Source organism: Eurosta solidaginis, chromosome 5 (genome assembly GCF_040869045.1).
Source record: "Eurosta solidaginis isolate ZX-2024a chromosome 5, ASM4086904v1, whole genome shotgun sequence".
Lineage (NCBI taxonomy): Eukaryota > Metazoa > Arthropoda > Insecta > Diptera > Tephritidae > Eurosta > Eurosta solidaginis.
The window spans coordinates 89,546,632-89,572,601 of record NC_090323.1 but is presented as its reverse complement, the minus strand read 5'-3'; the positions used below and the strand labels follow the sequence as shown (position 1 = coordinate 89,572,601).

The following is a 25,970-nucleotide window of genomic DNA, read 5'->3' as shown; positions in this document are numbered from 1 at the left end:
CAGCTGTATCACTCTCAATAGCTGGAGTCTTAGCCTGGAAAGTGCAGGGCACGAGCACAGAAAGTACTCGATCGTTTCCTCCTCCAACCAGAACTTCCTACATCTGCTATCACTGACCAAGCCTAATTTAAAAGCATGTGACGCCAGAAGGCAGTGTCCAGTCAGAATACCCGTCACGAGTCTACAGACTTCCCTTTTTAATGATAAAAGCAACTATGTTAGTCTAAGGTTGTAAGACCTACACATAATCTTCGACACTTTACAGCCCCGCGCTTGAACCCACGCCTTTCCCGCTTGGTCGATCATGTGCACTTCTCGCCTTCGCTTAGTCTCGCCCAATCTAATTGGGACGTCTACGGAGCAAGTTTCAAGGGATGCGCCCTTTTTAGCTAGTTCGTCCGCTTTTTCATTCCCATCTATTCCCATATGCCCTGGGACCCAATATAGATATACGCTTCTCTCTGTCCCGCTTCTCTCCAGAGACTGCTTACACTTTAACACGCATTTAGATGCTGTGCTATGCGACATTATTGCCTTAATTGCTGCTTGACTGTCAATATAAAAGTTAACACGGTTGCAGCTTAAGCTATTCTCTTCCAGGGTTTCTACTGCTTTGGTTTCGGCTAATATTTTCGCTTGGAAACGCTACAGTAATCCGGCAGCCTATAGGATCTGCTTATTTCCGGTTCAGCGCAGTATACGGCAGAACCTACTCTTTCCACTACTTTGGAACCATCGGTGTACACATATATCGCCTCGTCCGCCATTTGCGCACCCTTGCGCCAACCCTCCACTTCTATTGTGGCCTTAAGATCTCTCTCGAAGCGCAGATAGGGAATCAGGTAGTCTGTTCGTCTTGTGATTGGTGACGCTATACTACTATGGCGATATGGTCGGCGCTCAAGCTGCCCAGAAGCATTGAGCCTGGTTGCGGTCATTAATGCTTTGTTCTTTGCTACCAGGTCTACAGATAGAATGTGCAGAATGGCACACAGTGTAGCCGTCGGGGTTGTTTTCAGGGCTCCCGTAATGTTAAGCATCGATGGTCTGCATACCCCTCTAATTTTTTGAGGTATGTTGTTTTTTGTGTGGCTTTCCGCCAAACAAGAACTCCATAGTATAGAATAGGGCTTGTGATCGCTGTAAAAACCCAATGAGAAAGAGAGGGCGATAGGCCCCACGTACACCCCAGCATTCTTTTACATGCATAGAGTCCCGTTGAGGCCTTCTTGACCCTCTCCTCCACGTTGAGCTTCCATGACAGCTTACTGTCTAGGATGATTCCTAGATATTTTGTGCAAGGTTTCTCCCCTCCTAACTTAGGCCGGGTCCAATTTGGGACCTTGTACCTCTTTGTAAAAAAGACCATATCCGTCTTCTCCGCATTGATTTTCAACCCGGCATTAGATGCCCAGGTATGAATATCCCGAAGCGCACAATCTATCAAAGAACTAATCGTTGGAAGGCACTTTACACTTATGACAATTGCAACGTCATCTGCGTAAGCCGTAAGTTTTACGGTTCCCTCATCAAATTGCCTGAGCAGTTGGTTGATGACCAGCGTCCACAGCAGAGGTGGTAGCACCCCTCCCTGCGGCGTACCCCTGTCCACTGATTTGGTGGCCTCGTACAATCCCCATTGTGATGTAATCTTTCTGCAATTTAACATGCAGCCGATCCATCTGATTAAGGCAGGATGTACTTTAATGTAATTAAGACCGTCCATAATCGCCCATTTTGCAACATTATTGAAAGCCCCGGCAATGTCCAAGAAAGCTCCTAGAGCACACTCCTTATATTCCAGGGATTTCTCTATGCTTATTACCGCCCTATACAATGCGCTGTCTACTTTGTTGTACGCATGAGCAGCTTTTCATCCACGTTGGACTTTATGTACACATCTATCAGCCTCTCAAAGGTTTTGAGCAGAAATGATGTTAAGTTAATGGGTCTATAGGATATATAGGGATACACGTGCCCGATCTTCTCCGCCTTTCGCAGAAAAGCTACACGAGCAGTTCTCCAAGAGTGCGGTACATGATTCAGTCTTATGCACCCATCGAATATTATTTTAAGCCATTCCGCGACCGCCCTACTTGAGACCTGTAGCATGGCCGGGAATATACCATCTGCCCCGGCGATTTAAACTTAGAAAACGTCTTCACTGCCCACTCGATCTTGGTATCGGTCACCAAGCCCGGTACTACTAGCTCCGTGATCGAAGTGTGAGTGATGTCTGTTGGCTCTTCTAAACCGTCTCCCGATGGGAAACGTGTATCGAGAAGCACTTCATGGGATTCCTCACTATTAGGTGACCATTCTCCGTTCTATTTCTTTATTAGTCCTTGGACTATGTTTCCCTTTGCTAGGACTTTTCAACCGTGCTGTTTCGCTGGAGCACTCTATGTCCGTACAGAAACTTTTCCATGAGTTTCTCTTCACCCTGATAATTTCACGCTTGCTGATCCTCAGTAGATCCCTGTACTCGTCCCGACACGCTTCGCTTTCCGCGGTTTTTGCGAGCTTAAACATTTCTTTTACCTGTCTTCTTAGAAGACTCAGCTCATTGCTCCACCATGGTGGCTTTGCTTTTCCTCTGAATCTTCTTAGAGAGCCTGCTTTGTTATACGCAGTCATAAACGTCCTTGTTAAGGTTCCTCTCTTCTCCACCCTCTTTAGGGGGATGCTGAAGCTGATATACGCATGGTCGGAGAAGGATGGTCTATCAAGAACCATCCAATCATACCTTGATATATCATGCTCGGAGCTCAATGTAATATCCAGAACATTGCTGGATGTTGGACCAATGTATGTAGGTACATTTCCCCTGTGGGCTATCTTAAAATTGGTTTGCAGGATGTAACAAAATAGAGATTCGCCTCTCTCGTTCGTATCTGCCCCTCCCCACGCATTGTGGTGCGCATTTGCATCTGCGCCTATGACCAATCGCCCTTTGCGCCCTTCCTCCTGTACTAGCCTTTTGCACTCCATCGGTGGAACCTCCGCAGCATGGGACATGTAGCAGGATGCCAGGATAAATGCCTGCTTATTCTTTTGCTCAACGGCCACCGCAATGAGATACTCAGTGGTGTAATTAGGCAGCATATATGAATGCAGCTGTTTCCTTACCATTACTACAGCTCGCAACCGTCCTTCCGTTTGCGCGTAGTAAACGCCAAACCCGCCCGCGCTAAGTCCAGAAACCTTTCCTCCCGATGAGAGCCATGACTCCTGGATCAGTGCCACGTCAAACGAACCCTCCTCAAGGGTTAGGAGGAGTTCGCTCGACGCCCCTATACCGTGTTGGAGGTTTATCTGTAGGACTCCAGCACCTTCGTCTTGACGTCGTCGTCCTCCCATTGCTCTTTCGGTTTAGAGCAGAGCCGGCCAAAAGTTGCACATTGTGCAATTTGAGTTCGTACTTTCACACAGACACTAACGAGGTGCGACAACGATCGTTTGCTTTCGCTTGTCACTCCCTAAAATCAACAGTGGATGCAAAAGGAAAAGTCGATTTTTGGGCACATAATAAAAACAATATGCTGCAAGGTTAAAGTGACTTTGAATACGTTTTAGTTAGTATTATTAAGTTCCTTTGAACATACATATTAATATTGAAAATTTAAATATTAATAATTAATAATAATTAATTATTAATAAATATTGACAATTTAATACAAGTAACTTTGTATACGTTCTATTTAGTTTTATTAATTTTTATACATTTTTTTTATTGAATAACTTTATGTTTTGAAAATATATATTTCTATCTTTACATTTACTTTGTTTTATAGTTCTTTCTTAATGAAAAAGTGATTTTTTTAAGTAAATTTTGCATTGAAGAAACGCCATACCTTCTTTTATAAAAAAGTTTTATCTGGCTCGACCTCCGCGTTCTTAGTTATATGAATATAAGTAAATATTGTTAGGATTAGCTTGAAATCAAATAACCAGAATCCTTTTTAATTTCGAACTTCACAGTCCACATTTTCTTTTACCACACTGTGGGGAATGTTTTAGTATTTGTGTGGCCGGCTCTGGTTTAGAGTATTCGAGGCCCCCTTCAGCCTCTCGTGACTGTTGTGACGGGTGTTCCTCTGTGCGAGTCACAGCACCATTTAGCGGTTGGTCCTCTTCTAGCACGTTCGTGGTGACGTCGGGGACCTCCTCCTGTCTTTTTTCCCTTAGGCTTTTGAGGCCCTTTTCGACTTCGTCCACCTCTAGCGTGTTAGGGTTTTTATCCTCGGGACTTCTTTTCCTGAGTCGCATGTAAATTTTCCCAGTGCCAAAGGACATTTTGCCAAGCTGCGTGTACAAAATATCCTCCGCCTGCTTGTTTATTTGTAAGATGTAGAACTGACCTTCCTCCGTAGGCCGAGATACAGTAAGTACCTTCCATTCCTGTGTCGGTATGTTCGGATTCTGATTCTGCAGAAGTCGCAGTGTATCCTCCGACTTCATCACGCATGGTATCCATACTTTAACTTTTGGTACCGTACGCCAATAGTACGTTCAATTATGTTTCTAGCTTTGGCGTGCTTGGTATTGTAAATAGCCTCGGGACTTCCTTCTGTTGTGCTTCGATACGGTGTCATAATAAATTGTTCTAGAGGATAGCCCGCATCGCCCACAAATATAAAAAAGTTTATATAACTTTTACATGATTTAAATTGTGTGTAGTTGGTTTTTACCTAAAAGCCAGAAGTTACGCTCTCCAGCATCGTATCCTTCTCGCAGAATTCTTCTAGCATGGCTAATGTTCCATATCAGGGAATCATGGCCCGAACCCGCATGCCTAGCATCCATATAACTTAGTCGCAACTTATGATCACAAATATGTCAAATTGTTTGTTCAAAAATTATTATTTAGCCGATTGAAAGTTTATCTGTTCTTACAATCATGGCACTTAAACTAAAAAATTCCTTTCTATTGTAGTATAGATGCTGGTTTTGTTTTCTAGGAGCCAAAATTTGTATATGAGTTCCATCGACGCAGCTAATAACTCCTGGAAAGCCAGTTTTTTCGAAAAAATACTCCTTTCATTCTCTGAATTCAGCCTCTGTTATGTGAAATTTTATCCAAAGAGGACATATGATTCCAAAACGTCGAGTGTTTCACAAAGTACAGCACTAGCGGATGGCTGGGAAAGTCCAAGATGGAAATCATTTCCCACACTTAGTTCATAGGAACCTTGCCACAAAAATCGCAACGTTGCTGCCATCTCAACGGCTGAATCGTTTCCGTTACATATCTGAAGGCAGCTTTATTGAGACGAAAATAGTATTCAAATCTGAAATAAAGTAAAATATTTTCAGTTGAAACATTAATACATTCTAAACCCCCGAAAGTTGTTATAATCACCCTTATTGTAATTGGCGTCGTCGCCACTGAACGACGACGACTCACGACGACGTTTTAAATTCGGTATTGCCGTTGTCGTTTTCGATAACTATTGACGACTATCGACACATGTTGGTATTGGCTAAGCAAATTTGCTGTCGTCGTCGCCCTCACACGACGCCATTTGTGTCGACGCTGTTTTTACTGACGACAGAAGGAAAATTTGTAAGTAAAACATTTCTTTTTTAATTAATTAAAAATACATATATGTAATATGCATTGTTTTTTAGATATTCAAAATGAAAATAACGAGTGCGCAATAATTCGAGGTTCTTGTAGCTGGGCTAGAAAAAATCGAAGTTATTTCTGATTTTTTTTCTATTGGGTCTAAGCTCCTCTTTATTATTTTCGTCACTAGAGCTCATAATAAAACATTTTTGTAAAATCTTGAAAAGAAATATTTAAACAAATCTCAAATCGCGAAAAAAGATACAGAAATAGTAAAAAAAATCGAACAGCTGATCCAGAATTGACAGAGATGGTATATTTTCCTTTCGTTTTATCGATAAATTGTCGTCGTCGTCTCAACAAGCTTGGCCAATACCGATTTGGTGTCGAAGTGACGACGACGTCGATACGATGTGACGTCGACTGAAATACGACGACGTTGTCGACGACGACAATGACAATCACCCTTATTGTTATTGGCGTCGTCGTCACTGAACGACGACGACTCACGACGACGTTTTAAATTCGGTATTGCCGTTGTAGTTTTCGATAACTATTGACGACTGTCGACACATGTTTGGTATTGGCTAAGCAAATTTGCTGTCATCGTCGCCCTCACACGACGCCATTTGTGTCGACGCTGTTTTTACTGACGACAGAAGTAAAATTTGTAAGTAAAACATTTCTTTTTTAATTAATTAAATATACATATATGTAATATGCATTGTTTTTTTAGATATTCAACATGAAAATAACGAGTGCGCAATAATTCGAAGTTCTTGTAGCTGAGCTAGAAAAAATCGAAGTTATTTCTGATTTTTTTTCTATTGAGTCTAAGCTCCTCTTTATTATTTTCGTTGTTGTTGTTGTTGTAGCAATGCTTCGCCCCACCTAATAGCCGTGACCGATCACAAATTGTCATCAATATCCTCTAACGGGAGTCCAAGGAAACTTGCCGTTTCAACAGGGGTGGACCATAAGGAAAGGGGTGTTAGAGGCGTTGATTCCACATTACAATTAAAGAGATGGTTGGTGTCATGTTGGGACACATTGCAAGCGGGGCATACATTTTGTATGTCGGGGCTGATTCTGGATAGGTAAGAGTGTAACCTGTTACAGTATCCAGAACGAAGTTGAGCAAGAGTGACACGCGTTTCCCTGGGGAGTATGCGTTCCTCTTCCGCGAGTGTTGGATACTTTTCTTTAAGTACTGGATTCACCGGGCATTTTCCGGCATAAAGTCCGACGCCTGTTTATGGAGTTCACCAAGGACCTGCTTGCGTTTTTTCGCTTCATACGTCTGGGTTCTCAGGTGCCGCATTTCCTCAAAATGCTTACGGAGATTACTCCTTAAGCCCCTAGGCGGTGCTGGTTCATCAATCAGCTGTCTGTTGGGATGCTCAGGTTTCTGGGTATTCAACAGGAACTGTTTGGTCAGCATCTCATTTCTCTCCCTGATGGGGAGTATTCTCGCCTCATTATGCAGATGGTGTTCTGGGGACATAAGAAGGCAGCCCGTGGCGATTCTGAGAGCAGTATTCTGGCAGGCCTGTAGTTCCTTCCAGTGGGTAATTTTTAGGCCTGGCGACCATATGGGTGACGCGTAGCATGTAATCGGCTGGCTAATTGCTTTGTACGTAGTCATGAGCGTTTCTTTATCTTTTTCCCAGGTACTGCCAGCGAGGGATTTGAGGATTTTGTTACGGCTCTGAATTCTCGGAACAATTGCGGTTGCGTGCTCACCAAAATGTAGATCCTGATCAAACGTCACACCCAAGATTTTGGGGTGTAAGACAGTCGGTAGCGTAGTGCCATCGACGTGGATGTTCAAAATAGTCGACATTTGGGACGTCCATGTTGTAAATAAGGTCGCGGAAGATTTAGTCGGTGATAATGCCAGGTTTCGCGAGGCGGAAAAACTGGAGAGATCAGGGAGGTAGCCGTTTATTTTATTGCATAGCGCATCGATCTTTGGGCCTGGGCCTGTGGCCATTATTGTGCAGTCATCGGCGTAGGAAACGATTGTGACTCCTTCCGGTGGTGAAGGTAGCTTAGATATGTAGAAATTAAACAAAAGTGGGGATAGGACACCACACTGTGGCACCACTTGTTTAATTCTTCTTGACTTTGGTGTTTCGTTTCTGAATTGCACCGATGCCTGCCGACCACCCAGATAATTTGCGGTCCACCTTTTAAGACAGGGGGATGGGGAGACCCTTCCAGGTCTTTTAGTAACGAGCCATGGTTGACCGTATCAAAAGCTTTTGATAGGTCAAGCGCTACGAGTACTGTTCTATGATATTGATTTAAAATGCAATTTATCTGGGTGCTAATGGCATTTAGCGCGGTGGTAGTGCTATGGAGTTTTCTGAAGCCATGCTGATGTTAGGCTATCTACAAATTTGCTTGGAAATAAGGGAGCAAAATGGCTTCAAGCGTCTTTGCCACTGGCGATAGGAGAGATATCGGACGATACGACTCTCCTATGTTAGCTGGTTTCCCAGGCTTTAGTAGCGGGACCACCTTGGCCATTTTCCATTTCTCGGGTATGAAAAAGGTGGAAAGAGACAGGTTGAAGACATGCGCTAAATATTTGAAACCATCTTTCCCTAGGCTTTTAAGCATCGGCATGGCTATGCCGTCTGGGCCCACTGCTTTGGATGGTTTAGCGCGACCAATGGCGTCCTCAACCTCTTTAGCGGTGATGGTGATTGGTGACGCGCTGAATTTATGTATATGTGCGTGTCTATTGGCTCTCCGTCTATCTTTGTCGACCGTAGGATGCTTTATATATTGTCGGCAGAAAGCGATCGCGCATTTTTTCGCATCCGACAGCACTTTGTCGCCAAAGGCGGTAGAAACTTTGTCTTTGTGCTTAGTCGGATTCGATAGGGACTTTACGGTTGACCAAAGTTTACCCACACCGGTAGAGAGGTTACAACCTCTTAGGTGCTCCTCCCATTTCGCCCGCTTGTGTTCATCCACAAGCAATCTGATGCGTTGGTTTATATCCCTTATTTGGGGGTCGCCTGGATCAAGCTGTCTTATAAGGTGACGTTCTCTCGCTAAGTTTGCGGCCTCCGCCGGGAAGTGGGGCCGGATTTCGGGAATTCTCCCGGCGGGAATGAAACATCCCGAGGCGGATTCAATGACCTTACGGAAGGCACGCTCCCCTTGGCGGGCATCAGTCGGGATAGGGAGGGCAGCAAAGCGGTTGTCTGTAAAAGATTTATATTCTTCCCACTTTCCTTTTTTGAAGTTTACGAAAGTGCGTTTTTCGGTGACGATGAAGTCGGCGGTACGCTCTAGCGAAATAAGTATGGGCAGGTGGTGGGATGCCAATGTTACCATCGGCTGCAAGTTGACGCAGTTTACAAGTTCTGCGCTCACGATTTAGATATCTGGCGAACTGTGACATCTTCCTACCATACGTGTGGGGGCGTCTCTGTTTATTGTGCAGAACGTCGTTTCTTCTATTTGATCCGCCAACATCTCATCCCTACTGTCCGCCCACAAGTTTGAATGCCATAGATCATGATGGGCATTGAAATCGCCTAAGATAATGCGATTGTTGCCAGTGAGTAAGGCTCTGATATTAGGGCGGTATCCACTGGGGCAACAGGTGGCAGGAGGGATGTAGATGTTGATGATTTCTAGGTTTGCATCGCCTGACCGGACAGATAGGCCTTGACATTCTAAGACATTATCCCCGCGGTCGATGCCAGGATCAAATATATAATATTGCACAGAGTGGTGTATGATAAACGCGAGGCCGCCTCCATTTCCGCTCTCACGGTCTTTACTGTGGACATTATACCCAGAGCAGATGTGCAATGCAGATCTTGCTGTGAGTTTAGTCTCTTGAATCGCAGCAAAGCGGATGTTGTGCCGCTTCATGAAATCGACTATCTCCGTAATCTTCCCAGTTAGTCCATTACAGTTTAACTGCAGAATTCTGAAGTGCATAAGGGGAGGCGCCGCCACTCTGGGGGTAAGTGACTGGTGACTACGCCTGGGTTGTGGAAGGCTAGGACGCAATTGCTGTTGTGGCCCTGGGACTGGGCGTCCCTGGGCAAGCATCGGGGTACCCGGATGATTTGGGTTTGCGACCTGGCAACATGGCGGGATGAAACCCGTCGGGGGGTTGCCGTCGCGGAGACCAGAACATCTAAGAAAGTGGCACCACCCAAGGCAGGAGCTGCATTGGGCGGATGTCGCAAACCTATATATTCTTTGCTGACAAACGGTGCCAACGGAGGTAGGGACTAAGAGTCTGTTTGCCTGACCTGCACGATTGCTGCCGGAAAAGAGGGGGGGGGGGAGAAGACGGGGGCAGAGGCTGATGGTCAGCAATGCTACCTGTTTGAGTTGTTGGCGCCGTGGGGCGCGAACAGCAGCGGGTACTTGTTGTGGCTTGCTGAGCAGCGGGGCTGCTGGGAGGTAGTGGGGGGCGCTTAGGCGTAGACTACGGGACGCCCTTGGGCGTGAACAGCAAGGAGCCACAAAATATTTATAAAAGTTACGTGGACGTCGGGTTTTGGGATCAAGCCCAGAACAACCTGTCCGATGCAACCATTCCTTGCACGAGACACACTGAACAGAGTATGACCGTCCTAAAAAGATTCTTTTCCGGCAAATGCAGCAAAACCATTTCTCAGGACCGGGGTCAGTTGACGGACCCGGATTGGATTCGATGCCTTCCCAGGGTAAGAGAATATGGAGCAGTTCTGCTGCAAGGAGCTGCTGGGAGGGTGACTATTTGTGGGAGGGACGCAACAAATTAAATGTGGTCACACTGAAATGACAGTCCTTGGTCGGGAAAAATCCCGAGTCGCTCTGGTACATGGAAGCGACTGCCTTGGGAAGCGCCTACTGCCTTGGGAAGCGTCACTAGAGCTCATAATAAAACATTTTTGTAAAATCTTGAAAAGAAATATTTAAACAAACCTCAAATCGCTAAAAAAGACACAGAAATAGTAAAAAAAATCGAACAGCTGATCCAGAATTGACAGAGATGGTATATTTTCCTTTCGTTTTATCGATAAATTGTCGTCGTCTCAACAAGCTTAGCCAATACCGATTTGGTGTCGAAGTGACGACGACGTCGATACGATGTGACATCGACTGAAATACGACGACGATGTCGACGACGACAATGACAATAAGGGTGAATACTTGTTGTCTGGCAAACGAAATACATCGGAGTTACTCATAATTTTTTTTTTCTATATAGTCTAAGCTCCTCTTTATTATTTTCGTCAATAGAGATCGCACTACTGTCATAAAAAACATTTTTGTAAAATCTTGAAATAAAATGTTTAAACAAAGCTTAAATCGCAAAAAAAGATTCAGAAATAGTAAGAAAAAATCGGACAGCTGATCCAGAAATGGCAGAGATGGTATATTTTCCTTTCGTTTTATCGATAAACTGTCGGCGTCGTCTCAACAAGCTTAGCCAATACCGATTTGGTGTCAAAGTGACGACGACGTCGATACGATGTGCATCGACTGAAAAGCGACGACGATGTCGATGACGACAATGACAATAAGGGTGATTAAAATTGAAGTTCAGAATTTCCGTTTGTAGTTCAGAAAATTATAAATTAATTTCAATTTAATTAATTGAACTTAAATTGTAATTTTCTGAACTTCATTTGTAATTTTCTGTATTGCAGTTGAAATGTTTGAGCTTCAATTACAATTTACTGAACTTCTATTGAAAATTCTGTACTTCAATTGTAATTGTTTGAACTTCAATTGAAATTCCCGAACTTTCAGAACTTCAATTGCAACTTTAAAAATTGTGTTGAATGTTGATTTTTACCACAAAAATAACAAAATTCTTAGCAAAACCAAGCTAAACGATAACGCTAACTACCAAAAAAACATAAGTTATTTCACGATGCTTTCATGGATCGATTTACACTTAAATACCGATTTAAAATTTTTTTAAGTTTAAGAAATAATCAAATATGAATACTTTTGATGATCAAAAGCTGAAAAGCGTTTTTCGATCACTTTTTGGATTCATTTTTGAAGTCCTTTGATGATTAAATTTTAATATTTCATAAAAACCAACAAAAAGAATCATCAAATATGCTTACCTTTGATGATCAAAAACTGAATATAATTTTTCATTTTGGAATCATATTTGAATCAAATGTGTTTACTTTAGGTGATCAAAAATTTATAACTATTTTTAATGCAGCTTTCTAAATCTTTTCTGACTATATTTGTTGACTGAATAATAAATTTTATACTTGTTAAAATTTTACTTTTCATTGAAAATCTTTTTTTTTTCACATACACACATTTTTTCAATCATGAAGTTCAGAAAAAATATGTATATAAAAATTTTATTATCAAGATATTCTTCAAGACAATATAATGCAAATGCTGCTCGCGACCGAAGATTTCCTCAACCTTTTCTACACCTTCGGCTTCCCAGAAAATACATAATAGTTGTATTGTTCAACAAAGTTGTGAGCTATTTGAACCCCAGGTAGGTGAAACCCTCTTGACATACATATGTACCTGTATATGTCTTCAACATCCCGTCCGTATCGTATTTTAAGATATTGACGATCATAGCTGATGCTGGATGTTGTAGTCGCAGGTGTATATGGGTCAAGTTTGTTTGCGAATGACCTGTGGTTCAAATAGCTCACTTCCGCATGCTTTCTTCTCCTGATGAAATAAAAGTATTATGTAGTATCTTATTTTGAATGAGATATGAAGAATAAGTGCATCATAATCGCATTCAAAAATGTCAACCAAAACGATTGAAATATGCTCACGAATATGATCAGAAAATGACTGTGAAAAGCAGTCAAATATTACTCTAAAACAATTAAAGCTCAATTTTACAATGATATCAAATATGAATAAAAAGCGTTTCGAAATAGAAATCATAAGCGATTATTGAAGAATATTCACATTTAAGGTACATTTTTCTCCCGACGATACATTAATTTTCGAACAGAAAATGCTTTTAAATTTGAACGTTTTTAATCCTCTTGGGGTATGATATTTAAATATTTTTTGATTAAAATTTTCAAAAAATGCTGGCTTTCTTTATTCTTAGAAACATGTACAAAGGTACCTCGTAAGATATTAAAAATCCTCAATGCTTTTTTCGCAATAACTTAAAAAAAAAAACTCATATTCAAGTTCTGTTTACTTCTACATATCAATAGCTACCTTTACCACCAGAAGGAGTCACTATTGCTTCTACGCCTATGCTATTGTTTACTACATCGATGATCTTTGTAATAAAATAAACAGCTATCTCCCCAATCTCTCCAGTTTTGCGCCTCGCGTAACCCGATACCAACCAAATCATCGGTGACCTTATTTAAAACATGGACGCGCCAAATGTCGACCATATGTCATTACGCTACCGACTAACCCTAGCGGGTTAGGGGGTCAGAATATACCCGCGGTAGGTATGCCTGTCGTACGAGGCGACTAAAATACCAGATTCAAGGGGCTGTGTAGCGCAACCCTTCAGGTTGCCAGCGCAATATATAGCTTCTCCAAACCCAATTGTCAACCTTACCTATCCGCGGCGAATCCTGTTTCACTAACAGACGAGGCTCTGGCGAGTTCCATGAGGAGCTTGGGGTGGGGAGGAAGGGGATGGCCTGAAAGTTTAATGTGGCCACATAAATCGTTCCCGAGACGGTCGGGCTAGCACCTTAATGGTGCTGTGGTACTGGAGCGTACCGGATCTGTATCCGGCAAAGGACCATCACATCGATAACACTCTCCAAAGCCTTCGGGTAGCAACTTTATCGCTACAACAACAAGAGAAACGCTACCGACTGTCTTACACCCTAAAATCTTGGGTGTGATGTTCGATCAGGATCTATATTTTGGAGAGCATGCACTAGCAATTGTATCGAAAATTCCGAACTGTAATAAATATTTAATATAACTCGATAAATCGGCAGAACTTGGGGTAAAGATAAATAGACGCTTGCATGGTACGCGATACGGTCGCCAAGCCTAAAGGTTACTCACTGGAAGAAAATACAGGCAAAAATGCTGCCCCCAAAATCCCCATGGGCTGCCTTCTTATGTCCTCAGAACACCACCTGCACAATAGGGCGAGAAAACTCCCAATAAAGGAAAGAAATGAAATGCTAACCAAACAGTTTCTGTGGAATACCCAGAAACCTGGGCATCCCAACAGACATCTGATTGATGAGCCAACACCGGCCAGGGGCTAAAGGACTCACCTCCGTAAGCTCTATGAGGAAATACGGCACCTGAGAACACAGCCGTATGAAGCCAAAAAAAAAATAAGCAGGTCCTTGGTGAACTCCATAAACAAGCGTCGGACCCCTATGTCAGGAATTGCCCGGTGAATCCAGTACTCAAAGAACAATACCCTAAACTTGCAGAAGAGGAACGCACACTTACTATGGAAACGCGAGTCACTGTAGCCCAACTTCGATCTGGATACTGTAACAGGTTAAACTCTTACCTATGCAGAAGCAACCCCTACATTCAAAATGTCCCTGCTTGCAATGTGTCACCACATGACACCAGCCATCTCTTAGTTTGTAATGTGGAACCAACGCCTCAAACAGTCCTCTCATTATGGTTCACCCCTGTTGAAACAGCAAGTTTTCTGGGATTCCCGTTAGAGGACATTGATGACAATTTGTGATCGGTCAGATCTATTGGATGGGGCGAAGCACTGCTACAACAACAACAACGACCATCTCGGAAACGATTAATATGATCACATTAAACCTACTAAGCCATCCCACCTCCACCACCTGATTCCACGAGGAACTTGGGGTCGGCAGAGTATAATATATTAACTGGAATTAATACAAAATAGATTTTGTAGGCGCTTAGGTTCAGCGCAGAAATCTGATTGTTCTTTATTCAGAAATACTTTCTCCTTTATAGTAAAATTACTTACAATATTTACATGCAATACTTACACACTAAGAATAACTACATTCTAATTTCTAATATACCAAGTCAGCAAAATATTCTTATTACCTAACTATGCAATAATATTTGGGCAGTCGCATTGACAAACCGACGCTGTCGATCAGTCATGCTGATGGATACGTGATCCTTAAAGTGACTTAATGACCCACTTAGAGTTTATAAAATTTTAATTGCTTTTTAGTTTTCTATTGTAATTTATTGTATTCCGCTAACTTGATATTGAGAGTGAAGGGTTTGTTTACTTATTCTTATATCCGTTTACATAGAATGTGTGATTTGTACATGTGTGATTTTGTGTTGACCTTTTTTTTTCTTTTGTTCTTTTGCTTGTGCATTTTTTAATATGTTTTGAAGAGAGGAACGTATATGATTTAAGTTGTTGTACTGACTTTCGTATTTACATATTATTATTTTTTGTGTATTTATTTTGTATGGTTGTGTGCTTGTTATTATGAATAATGTTTTGCATCAAGTGTTATTGACATTTGTTTTTACATATCAGAATCTTAAGTGTGTCGACCCATCTAAAATCTGTTTATGTTTACAAATTTATTATGAAGTAACAGTCACTTGATGTCAACATGGATTTGTATTAATTATATTTTTTTTTGTTGTTTATTTACATTTTCTTTCTTACATATCTATGGTACTAATTTTTGTTTAGTGAGTAAATTGGAATGCTTATAATACGATTGTTTAGATTTTTTTTTTTTTTTTCAAATCATTTGGGCTACTAGCAAATGTTCTATACTGTGTTAAGCCTATTTTTATTTTGTTTGTACTATCGCTATTTCCTATCCTATTAGGTATTAACGTATAATTATTGTTTTTATCGATACTTCTTACTTTATAATTTCCTTTATATCTATTATCTAGCTTATGACCTACTTCTTCTCTAACTAACAGTAGGTCTCCTATTTTTATTTCATTACTGTAGCTACTTTTATCATAATTAGATTTTTGTTTTTATTTAGCATCTTTTACTAATTGTCTAGCTCTTTGTTTTGCTATATGAAGTCGATATTTAACTTCCTTGTCATAAGCTTCGTGATTATACAATGGACCTATTTTGTTATCCTTAAGAAATTCGAAATTCTGGGATTCTTTCCAAATATTAACTCCAAAGGACAATATTTATGTATGGTTGATGGCGTAGTGTTAAAACAATACCCACAAATCACATACAGAAGATTGCGCATTCACAAGTTCAAAATTGCTTCGTTCTGCGCATCTGCGTCACACTTGACTGCTTGAACGAATAAAAGAGAGGAAAAACAAGAGCTAAAGGAAAATTAAGTAAAAATTGCCCATAAAAAACAGCTGATCTTTTGTTTACATGCGCAATGCGCAATCTCGTGTGTGTTGTTTGTGATTAATACCTATATGACACTACTTTATATTGTATTTTTTCCTGTATTTTGTGGGAAGAAATGGTACATATAATTTTGCTGTAAGTAGAAACGGGCAAGCTATGTTGAAAAAAACTATCGAAAATAATAAAGAAAATACAATCTAGGCTGTTAAAAACAAACTAGCCAATTTGTATTTCGATAGTTTCTTTGACATTCGGCCGTTTTTTCTTTATATTTTAACTTAATGTTAACAAATTAAAACTAAATAAATACAAAATAATGGCTTTGGAAATTTTAAATATTGCAACAAATTGTTTGTTGCATGCTTCCGCTCTTACTGTAAGAGGGAAACAGAAATTAAAGAAAAAGAAATACGCTGCACAATGGCTTTTAAGAAGAGAAACAGAGAGTACCCCATAAACTTATTAATTAATAACGAAGTTTGCAAGAATGCGCTGCAATGCTTCATATAAAATATGCATGGATCTCGTAGCCTCTGTGGTGGTGACGGTAATGGGCGTGCTTGTGTTTATATGTCCGTCTTTTTGTAGGACATATAGCCTTGTCTATTGAATGATGCATTAAAATTAACGGCAGAAAGCGCTAGCGCATTTCTTCAGCATTGTATTTTTTCCAGCTAGGCAAAGATTTGACGGTTGATCAGAATTAACCGACTCCCGCAGTGAGGTTACAGTTCTTAATATGTTCTTCCCATTTGGCACGTTTGTGTTCATTTACCACTCGCATAATATCCAACTTAAGGTTCCTGATATGAGGGATTATAGGGTTGAGTTGACACGCCAAGTCACGTTCTTTTTACTAGGGTTGCAGTTTCGCGCGCTCACCTTGCTGGACATCCATCGGAATGGGGACAGCAGCAAAGAATTGTAAACTACAATACCTTAAATAGGATTTTACTTTCATTATATTTATACTTTATGTTCGTCGTAGGGTTTAGTTGTAAGCTCTTTAGGGTAATTCAGTGCAGAGAGCAAGCTATATCGAAACATCTTACGAATGACTGCTGCTCAGTTCGAGATGCTGCTGGAAAAAGTGCGTCACTACATCTCGAAAAAAGATACAAAAATGAGAAGCTGTATTGGGCCAGGAGAACGATTACAATTGATCCTGCGCTATTTGGCCACTGGTAACTAACTGAACATAGCATAAAAACTAAAAAACTTAAACCAGCACTTCGTTTGGGTTTTTATGCTGATAATGTGGACTACTTGGGGTTTTTGGCGACGGATTGAGGTTTTACTGAGGAGAGCAAGTTTTATATTTCTGGAATTAACAAAGATTATTTCGGAATCAATCTGCGACCACTTTTGCGGGTCACTTCGAAATAACGACTTTTTGGGTGTAGTTTTTGGGATAAATTCTGAACTAATTTGGTATTTGTTTTGAGATATTTTCCGAATATCACCACTTTTGACAGAAATAATTGATCGGTTTCGATGTAAGCCGCCGTGGTGTTGGTGTGATGGTAGCGTGCTCTGGCTATATATGTAGGATAAAACCCCAAACGAATTGGCGCTTTCAGTTTAAGGTGTCGTTTTTACGCAACAAACTGTTCGTTCAGAAGCATCGTGTGTGATTTCCCCTTGAAATATTGTACAACTTCTTACCATCTGTAATGGATCCCTCCTGTACAGCTTGGAAAGCTCCTCTACAGGCATCCACCTTCTCTGTGTTACCCCACCGTGTGCACCTTTCTCGTTGTCCAGCCCGGAGTTTCAGCCATTACCGTGGGATTCAACAAAGAAGGGTAACACTAGTGAGTCTACACAAGTAGGCCATACAAAAAAAATTGTGCACACTAGCGGACTGACTAATTCAATTACCAAAAAATTAACTACATCAAAAAAAAAAAAGATAACAACAACAAAATCACGTTGAGTGATTAGCCATACTACACATCCTTACCATTTACAATCCTGGCAGCTTTAGATGGTGAAACTGCCCCGTTGCCCTCCCTATCCATGGCTTTCATTTCTGTGGGAAATTTAAAAAATGGATGAAAGCCCCACCTTCCTACAACTTATGTCACCTTCTGGTTCAGACAGAGATAGAAAATAACTTAAACGATCATTTTCCTCTGATCAATACAAAAATTCGTTTATTTCCACAGATAACGTACATATATTCAAAAAGTGTGATTGGCCTTATATCTACATGCCTATGTTTTTGTTGTAATACTTGACTTCTAATTTTACATAGGATTACCTCAATATGAAAGAAGTAGAAACTTCAAATCAAAACAAACAAAAGTTACAAAATAAATTTTCGGAATTAGAGAGAGGAAGCAAAATGTATATTGCCAAAAGAAAAGGCTCTCTCCTACAATTTAAGCTACTCTTCGCTCGCTCTAGCTTATGCTATTCAGAGCGGCGGTCAAAAGAAAGCAGGCATGCTTAACCAACGAACCGATATCATTTCGTTACGATAATTAACGTTAATAAACGAAACAAAGTCATTTCGTTTCGTTTATTAACGTTAAGAACGTCAAATTAACGAAATGATTTTGTTTCGTTTTCTGCCATATCAAAACGAAATTAAATCGTTTATGTTGATTATTAATTTCAAACTATGCTGGCAAAGCTGATTGATGGCGGAGTCATTAAAGGTGAAAGCATTAGCCAAGCTGATTGCATTTTTTCTCATGTATTTTGACAGTACGAACATTTCTCAGAGTATTTTTGACATTACCACCAACGAATTACACAAACAAATTACATCGAGTTTGTGTGTGTATGTCCTTACGGCTTCACCATGGCTATAGTATTGCCAGCACAATTCAAACATAAAGTATCACGTTTTTGTTAACGTTTTTAACGTTAACGAAAGCTTTTCGTTTCGGTTAAAAACGAGACACAATTTATCTTCATAATTTCTTTATCGATAATATTTGGAAGTGTTTTAGCGGAAACGGTGGAAATTTTTTGATAAACGATTAGTTTAACGTTAAGGTGCATCCCTGAAAGAAAGTCACTTGCTTATGTAACTATGCACATGTGTATGTTCGTGCGCAGAAAATTATGTATATTTGGGTGCTAGAAAAAAAAAATGATTTTTAATCGTGGCAATATTTTACAACCAAAATTTTTTTCCATTAGATAATGTTAATAAAACAAGTATATAAGCATTTAAAACTGCAAACATATATGTATGTAGGCAATATATATATATAATTACGTATTTTCTTGCAATAAAAGTTATTTTTTTTTTTACGTTACTGCTTTCTACTCTACTTGTTTTGATGGACAAAATTTATTAAAGATTAATTTAAAAGGCAAAACTGTTTTATATAATTTCAAATACTCACGTTGTTATGTACTGGTTTCGAAGTGAAGCGCTTCCCTCGTTGCAGCCTCGATGAGCGGCTTTGGAAATTATATATATACAATAGGATTGTAGGTAGCTATGTATAAATGAATGAACGACACGCATATATAAGAGAAAAAAACTCTCTTATCTTTATGATAACCTTTTTTTTTTTTTTAGACTGCATTCATTTTCTAGTGAAAATTCAAAAAAAAAAAATATTAAAACTTTAAGAATGGGGGTAGTATCAGCGCTCCACGTGTATGTACCTTATGCACTTTGTAAGAAGTTTTCTTCTTCTTTCACATTGCACACTTGTAGCTTACTTGATTTTTTTTTCTTTCAAATACTTAATTAATCTAAATTTTAATTATAATTAACCGCACTTTGCTTATTACATTTTTTTCCTATTTTTTCTAAAATGTTGTATTCATCTCAATTGTTCTTTTTTTTTCTTTTCCACTGCATGTACACATTTTTAGATTAACGAACATACTAAAATTTTCAGTTTCTACTGAGCTCGACTTGAAGTTCAGTTTGAGCCTAACTGTACCTGTTCTCTATGTTTATCATACATACGTACATATACAATGAGAGTTAGAAAAGATTTTTTTTTTTGACATTAAATATTTTCTGAGAGAAAGAAAAAACTTCTTACATTGCTTTTTCTTTCTTTATTCCTATTTCCCTTCAAGTTAGTTTTTGCAAACAAATAATTTTCTTTCTATTTTTATACCTTTCATGAAAATGAAATGGTATATTAATTTCGTCACGAAACCCAAAATTGTAAGTCCTTAAAGGAAAATAGATAGACCCACCATTAAGTATACCGAAATAATCAGGTTGAAGAGCTGAGTTGATTAAGACATGTCCGTCTGTCTGTTTGTATGCAAACTAGTCCCTGAATTTTTGAGATATCTTGAAAAAAATTTGGTGAGCGGGCGTATTTGGGTGTCCGATTAGACATTTGTCGGAACCGGCCGGATCGGGCCACTTAGCATATATCCTCCATACAACCGATTTTTCAGAAAAAGAGGATTTTTGTAATATCATACTCAATTTAACAGATTGAAGCTTCAACCTTCACCATATAATTTCGTATATTGCACATATTGTTGCCTGAAAAAATTGATGAGATCGGTCGTATATATAGTATATATCCCTCAAAACCGATTGTTCAGATAAGAAACTTCTCGTAATTGCTGCCCTATTTTAAGAGCTAGAGGCTTCAAATTTCAAAAAATGCTTACGTATATAGCATACATTGTTGTCTGAAGAAATCATACAGATCGGTGGTATATATAGTATATATATGGTGGTATATATAGTATATATGTACATATAGCATATATATATATTTTCGCAAATTTTAGCCCCATTTTAACAGCTAGAAGCTTCAAATTTCACCGAATGCTTACGCATATAGCATATATTATTGTCTGAAAAAATCATAGAGATCGGTTGTATATATAGTATATATCTCATACAACCGATTGTTCAGATAAGAAACTTTGCGCAATTTCTACCCCATTTTAACAGATATAAGCTTCAAATTTCACCGATTGCTTACGTATATAGTATATATTGTTGTGTCAGAAAATCATAGAGATCGGTGATATATATAATATATATGATGGTATATATAGTATATAATTATAGTATATATACTTTTTTTTGCGATTTCGGCCCCATTTTAACAGCTAGAAGCTTCAAATTTCACCAAATGCTTACGTGTATAGCATATATTGATGTCTGAAAAAATCATTGAGATCGGTGGTATACATAGTATATATCTCATACAACCGATTGTTCAGATAAGAATTTTTGCGCAATTTCTTCCTCATTTTAACAGCTAGAAGCTTCAAATTTCACCAAATGCTTACGTGAATAGTATATACTGTTGTCTGGAAAAATCATTGAGATCGGTGGTATATATAGTATATATCTCATACAACCGATTGTTCAGATAAGAAGCCCCATTTTAACAGATAGAAGCATATATTTTTGTCTGAAAAAATCATAGAGATCGGTGGTATATATATTATATACTTCATATAAACTGTCATTTTTGCCCCTTTTTTACGGATAGAAGCTTCAAAATTCATCAAATTTCATCAAATAGTTACGTTCACGTCATATATTTTTGAAATACGTGATTCGTAGTAATAGTTTTTACATTCAGACCACAAAAAACGTGAAGCTTTGCATCCTCACACAAAGTACCTACCTATTTTTATCGTTCATGAAAATAAAATGGTATATAATTTCGTCACGAAACTCAAAATTGTAAGTCCTTAAAGGAAATTAGATAGACCCACCATTAAGTATACCGAAATAATCAGGTTGAAGAGCTGAGTTGATTTAGCAATGTCCGTCTGTCCGTCTGTCTGTTTGTATGCAAACTAGTCCCTAAATTTTTGAGATATCTTGATAAAATTTGGTAAGCTGGTGTATTTCGGTGTCCGATTAGACATTTGTCGGAACCGGCCGGATCGGAACACTATAGCATATATCCTCCATACAACCGATTTTTCAGAAAAAGAAGATTTATGTAATATCTTACTCAATTTAACAGATTGAAGTTCAAATTTCACCATATAATTACGTATATTGCACATATTGTTGCCTGATAAAATTGATGAGATCGGTCGTATATATAGTATATATCCCTCACAACCGATTGTTCAGATAAGAAACTTTTCGTAATTGCTGCCCTATTTTAAGAGCTAGAGGCTTCAAATTTCAACAAATGCTTACGTATATAGCATATATTGTTGTCTGAAAAAATCATACAGATCGGTGGTATATATAGTATATATATATAGTATATATATATATTTTCGCAATTTTAGCCCCATTTTAACAGCTAGAAGCTTCAAATTTCACCGAATGCTTATGCATATGGCATATATTGTTGTCTGAAAAAATCATAGAGATCGGTTGTCTATATAGTATATATCTCATACAACCGATTGTTCAGATAAGAAACTTTGCGCAATTTCTTCCCCATTTTAACAGCTAGAAGCTTCAAATTTCACCAAATGCTTACGTGTGTAGTATATATTGTTGTCTGAAAAAATCATTGAGATCGGTGGTATATATAGTATATATCTCATACAACCGATTATTCAGGTAAGAAACATTGCGCAATTTGTGCCCCATTTTAACAGCTAGAATCTTCAAATATCACCAAATGCTTACGTATATAGCATATATTTTTGTCTGAAAAAATCATAGAGATCGGTGGTATATATATTATATACTTCATATAAACTGTCATTTTTGCCCCTTTTTTACGGATAGAAGCTTCAAAATTCATCAAATTTCATCAAATAGTTACGTTTACGTCATATATTTTTGAAATACGTGATTCGTAGTCATAGTTTTTACATTCAGACCACAAAATACGTGAAGCTTTGCATCCTAACACAAAGTACCTACCTATTTTTTATTTTATATTTATCTTAAAAATCGTTTAGATATGTTCAAATTTCACCAAATGTTTACGTGATAGCATATATTGTTCTCTGAAAAAATCATTGAGATCGGTGGTATATATAGTATATATCTCATACAACCGATTGTTCAGATAAGAAACTTTGCGAAATTTCTGCCCCTTTTTAACAGCTAGAAGCTTCAAATTTCACCAAATGCTTACGTATATAGCATATATTGTTGTCTGAAAAAATCATAGAGATCGGTGGTATATATACTATATACCCCATATAAACTGTATTTTTTTGCCTCTTTTTTACGGCTAGAAGCTTCAAAGTTCATAAAATTTCATCAAATAGTTACGTTTAAGTCATATATTGTTGAAATACGTTATTCGTAGTCATAGTTTATACACGCAGACCACAAAAAACATGAAACTTTGCATCCTCACACAAAGTACCTACCTATTTTTTATTTTATATTTATCTTAAATATCGTTTAGGTATGTAGATCTGTTCACTATATATTTCTTATCTTATACATCCGATTATTCGGATATTACGAATGGGATAAGATTATTGTTCAGCCCCATTCATGAAAGGTATTAAGCCTTCGGCACAGCCGAAGATAGTCCCGTCCTTACTTGTTCTCTAGTGGCTTCTTAGCAAATGTCTGTCCTAAATTTGCTACCTATGTCTATTTGGTATAGTTTGCTAATCGCATAAAAATCAAATATACAAACACCAAGAAAAAGAAAAAAAACTCAGGAATCCAATTCCCATGACCACTTAGCTGTTGGCTGCGTGTCCTCTGATATACCTTTCTCCAATTCCAAATGATGGTTGGCTCCCCGACCGCAACAATATTGTGTAAAGTTACATTTATGATTGCGTACTCGGATGTGTTTTTTTTTTTTTGCTTTATTATATCGTTATATTATTTTACTTAATTCTTTTTTTTTTGTGTACGGCCAACGCGACTTTTCGAAAAGATTTTCTTTACATTAGCGCGACTGTAAAAACCGTATCGACTGTTGGCAAAAATCCGTACCGACAAACAAAAATTGGATCACGTTTATGATCTTACCGCTGGCTGGAAAACAGGAACAAGAGACGGTTTTCAGCTGAAAAACCTGTATATATAGGCTTGCTTTGACCAGAAGCGGATACCTTCTTCCCTTTCTATCAATTTTCTTTCTTGCATTCTACTCATTTTTGACACTTCGTAAATTTCAGTAATGGGATATTGCCAATCAATGATTGATACTATTCACAATGAAGTTATCTGTATTTAAGTTAGTGCATTAATTTATTTGCAATAGGGAATGGACATATATTAAATTAGTGCATTGGTTTATTTAAAATAAAGAATGGAATTTTGGAAGAAAAAAAATGATAGCTTTGCCGGTATGGAACCCAGTACAAAACAAACATTGCTGCACAGTGGCAATGTTTTGAAGAGGGTTAAAATTAGGAAACTCTTTTCATTATATTCTTCTTGTTGTAAAACTCTCTTCTTTTTGTGTCTAGATCTTCTAGTTGGTAGATATTCTTTCCTTTCATACCTACCACTTTGCTTTTAATAAACTTTGGTGCAAATTTTGAACAGAACTTTTTCAAAGAATCGCTGAGTACGAAATTCCTTCGGTAAACTTCATCTCCAATGTTAAAAGTAGTGGACGTACTACGCAAGTTATACCTTTTGTAATGTTAGTTTTTGATAATCCTCGAACTCGAACTCATCTGACTCCATATCAATAATGGGATAAAAACTGACTTCAGAGATTTCTTCAAAGTTCTGCCTCGATAAGCAGTCCGGAACAATGTTTTGGGTTCCGCGTCTGTGTACAATTTGAAATTTGTGACCCTGTAATTTTAGCGACTACCTCGCCAATCTGCCGCTAAGGTCGGTCTGTTGCATGAGCCATTTAAGACTTGCGTGATCAGTGATCACGGTGAATTCTTGACCCTCAACGTAAGGACGAAATTTCTTAATTGCCAATATTGCAGCTAAGCACTCAAGCTCTGTTACACTATAATTCGACTGGGCATGATTTAGTTTTTTTGAAAAATACAAAATAGGCATTTCTTCCCCTTGGTCATTCACTTGGGCCAGTACAGCACCTACACCTTGATTACTGGCATCACATTGAACTAAAAAGGGCTTTTGGTAATCCGGATTGGCTAAAACTGGTGCACTGACAAGCTTTTTCTTTAGTTTTTCGAAAGCTGCTTGCGCTTCTTCATTCCAGTGGAATCCACGGCCTTTTTTAAGGTTTGTTAGTGGCGTAGTTAGCGATGCAAAATTATCTACGAATCGCCGATACCATCCTACCATACCAAGGAATCTTCTAAGCTGTATCACCGTCTTTGGCGCTGGGAAATTTATCATGGATAAAACCTTTTCTGGGTCAGTGCAAAGAGTACTATTTCCCAAAATAAAACCTAGGTATTTTACTTCGCGAATACAAAATTTAATTTTCTGTACATTTATAGTGAGGCCAGCCCTTCGAAGTTGATATGCAACTTCAGATAATACAGATATATGTTTTTCAAAGCTATTTGAAATAATAAGGAGGTCATCCAAATAAAAAAAACTTCATCTTTCAGGTTTGCTGGTATCACGTGATCCATTAGACGACAAAGGGCTTGTGGTGCATTACACAGGCCAAAGGGCATCACGCGGTATCTGTATAATGATCTATTCGGAACAGTAAAGCATGCCAAATCACGAGATTTTTCCGACAAGGGTATTTACCAGAAAGATCGTCTCAAATCCAGTGAAGATATGAACTCAGCTTTCGGCAATCGACTTAATATTCCGTCGATATGCGGTAAAGGGTATGCATATTTTACTGTTACACTGTTTACTTTTCTAGCATCGAGACACAATCTAACTTTCGTTGGCTTTCGTACTAACACTATGGGACTTGCCCAAGGACTATTTGGTGCTTCTTCAATTACCCCTAGCTTTAGCATCTCATCGATATCTTTATGTACCAGTTTTTCTATGGCTGGGGATATAGGAAAGTACCTTTGTTTCGTTGATTTAACGTTTGCTTCAATTTCTATTACGTGCTCAGTTAGAGAAGTTCTCCCTAAGAAGGAAAGGTATTTATAACATTTTTCAACTTTATGGCTTGCTGTTCCGTGAGATCGTGTTTATTGGCATTTTCAGGCTCTTCTGTTTTATCATCTACGTCTATTTGCGCGATAAGGTGTAGTGATATGTTAAATTCTTTCCAAAAATCAACGCCAAGTATTAAATCTTGGGCTATGCTTCGCACAACATAAAATTTAATGCTTTTTGTTTGACCTTTG

The 25,970-nt window shown here is 38.7% G+C and overlaps 1 long non-coding RNA gene and 1 pseudogene across 4 annotated transcripts in view; one reads left to right on the top strand and one right to left on the bottom strand.

Moving 5' to 3' along the window:
* LOC137252865 (uncharacterized) overlaps positions 1-25,970 on the top strand; it is a 132,535-nt gene that overhangs the window by 8,118 nt on the left and 98,447 nt on the right. For all 4 annotated transcript variants that reach the window (XR_010953673.1, XR_010953674.1, XR_010953676.1 and 1 more), the window contains exon 3: positions 25,260-25,490. This is a non-coding gene — a long non-coding RNA (uncharacterized lncRNA). The remainder of the gene's footprint in view (positions 1-25,259; positions 25,491-25,970) is intronic.
* LOC137252782 (putative nuclease HARBI1) lies at positions 4,461-24,402 on the bottom strand (annotated as a pseudogene).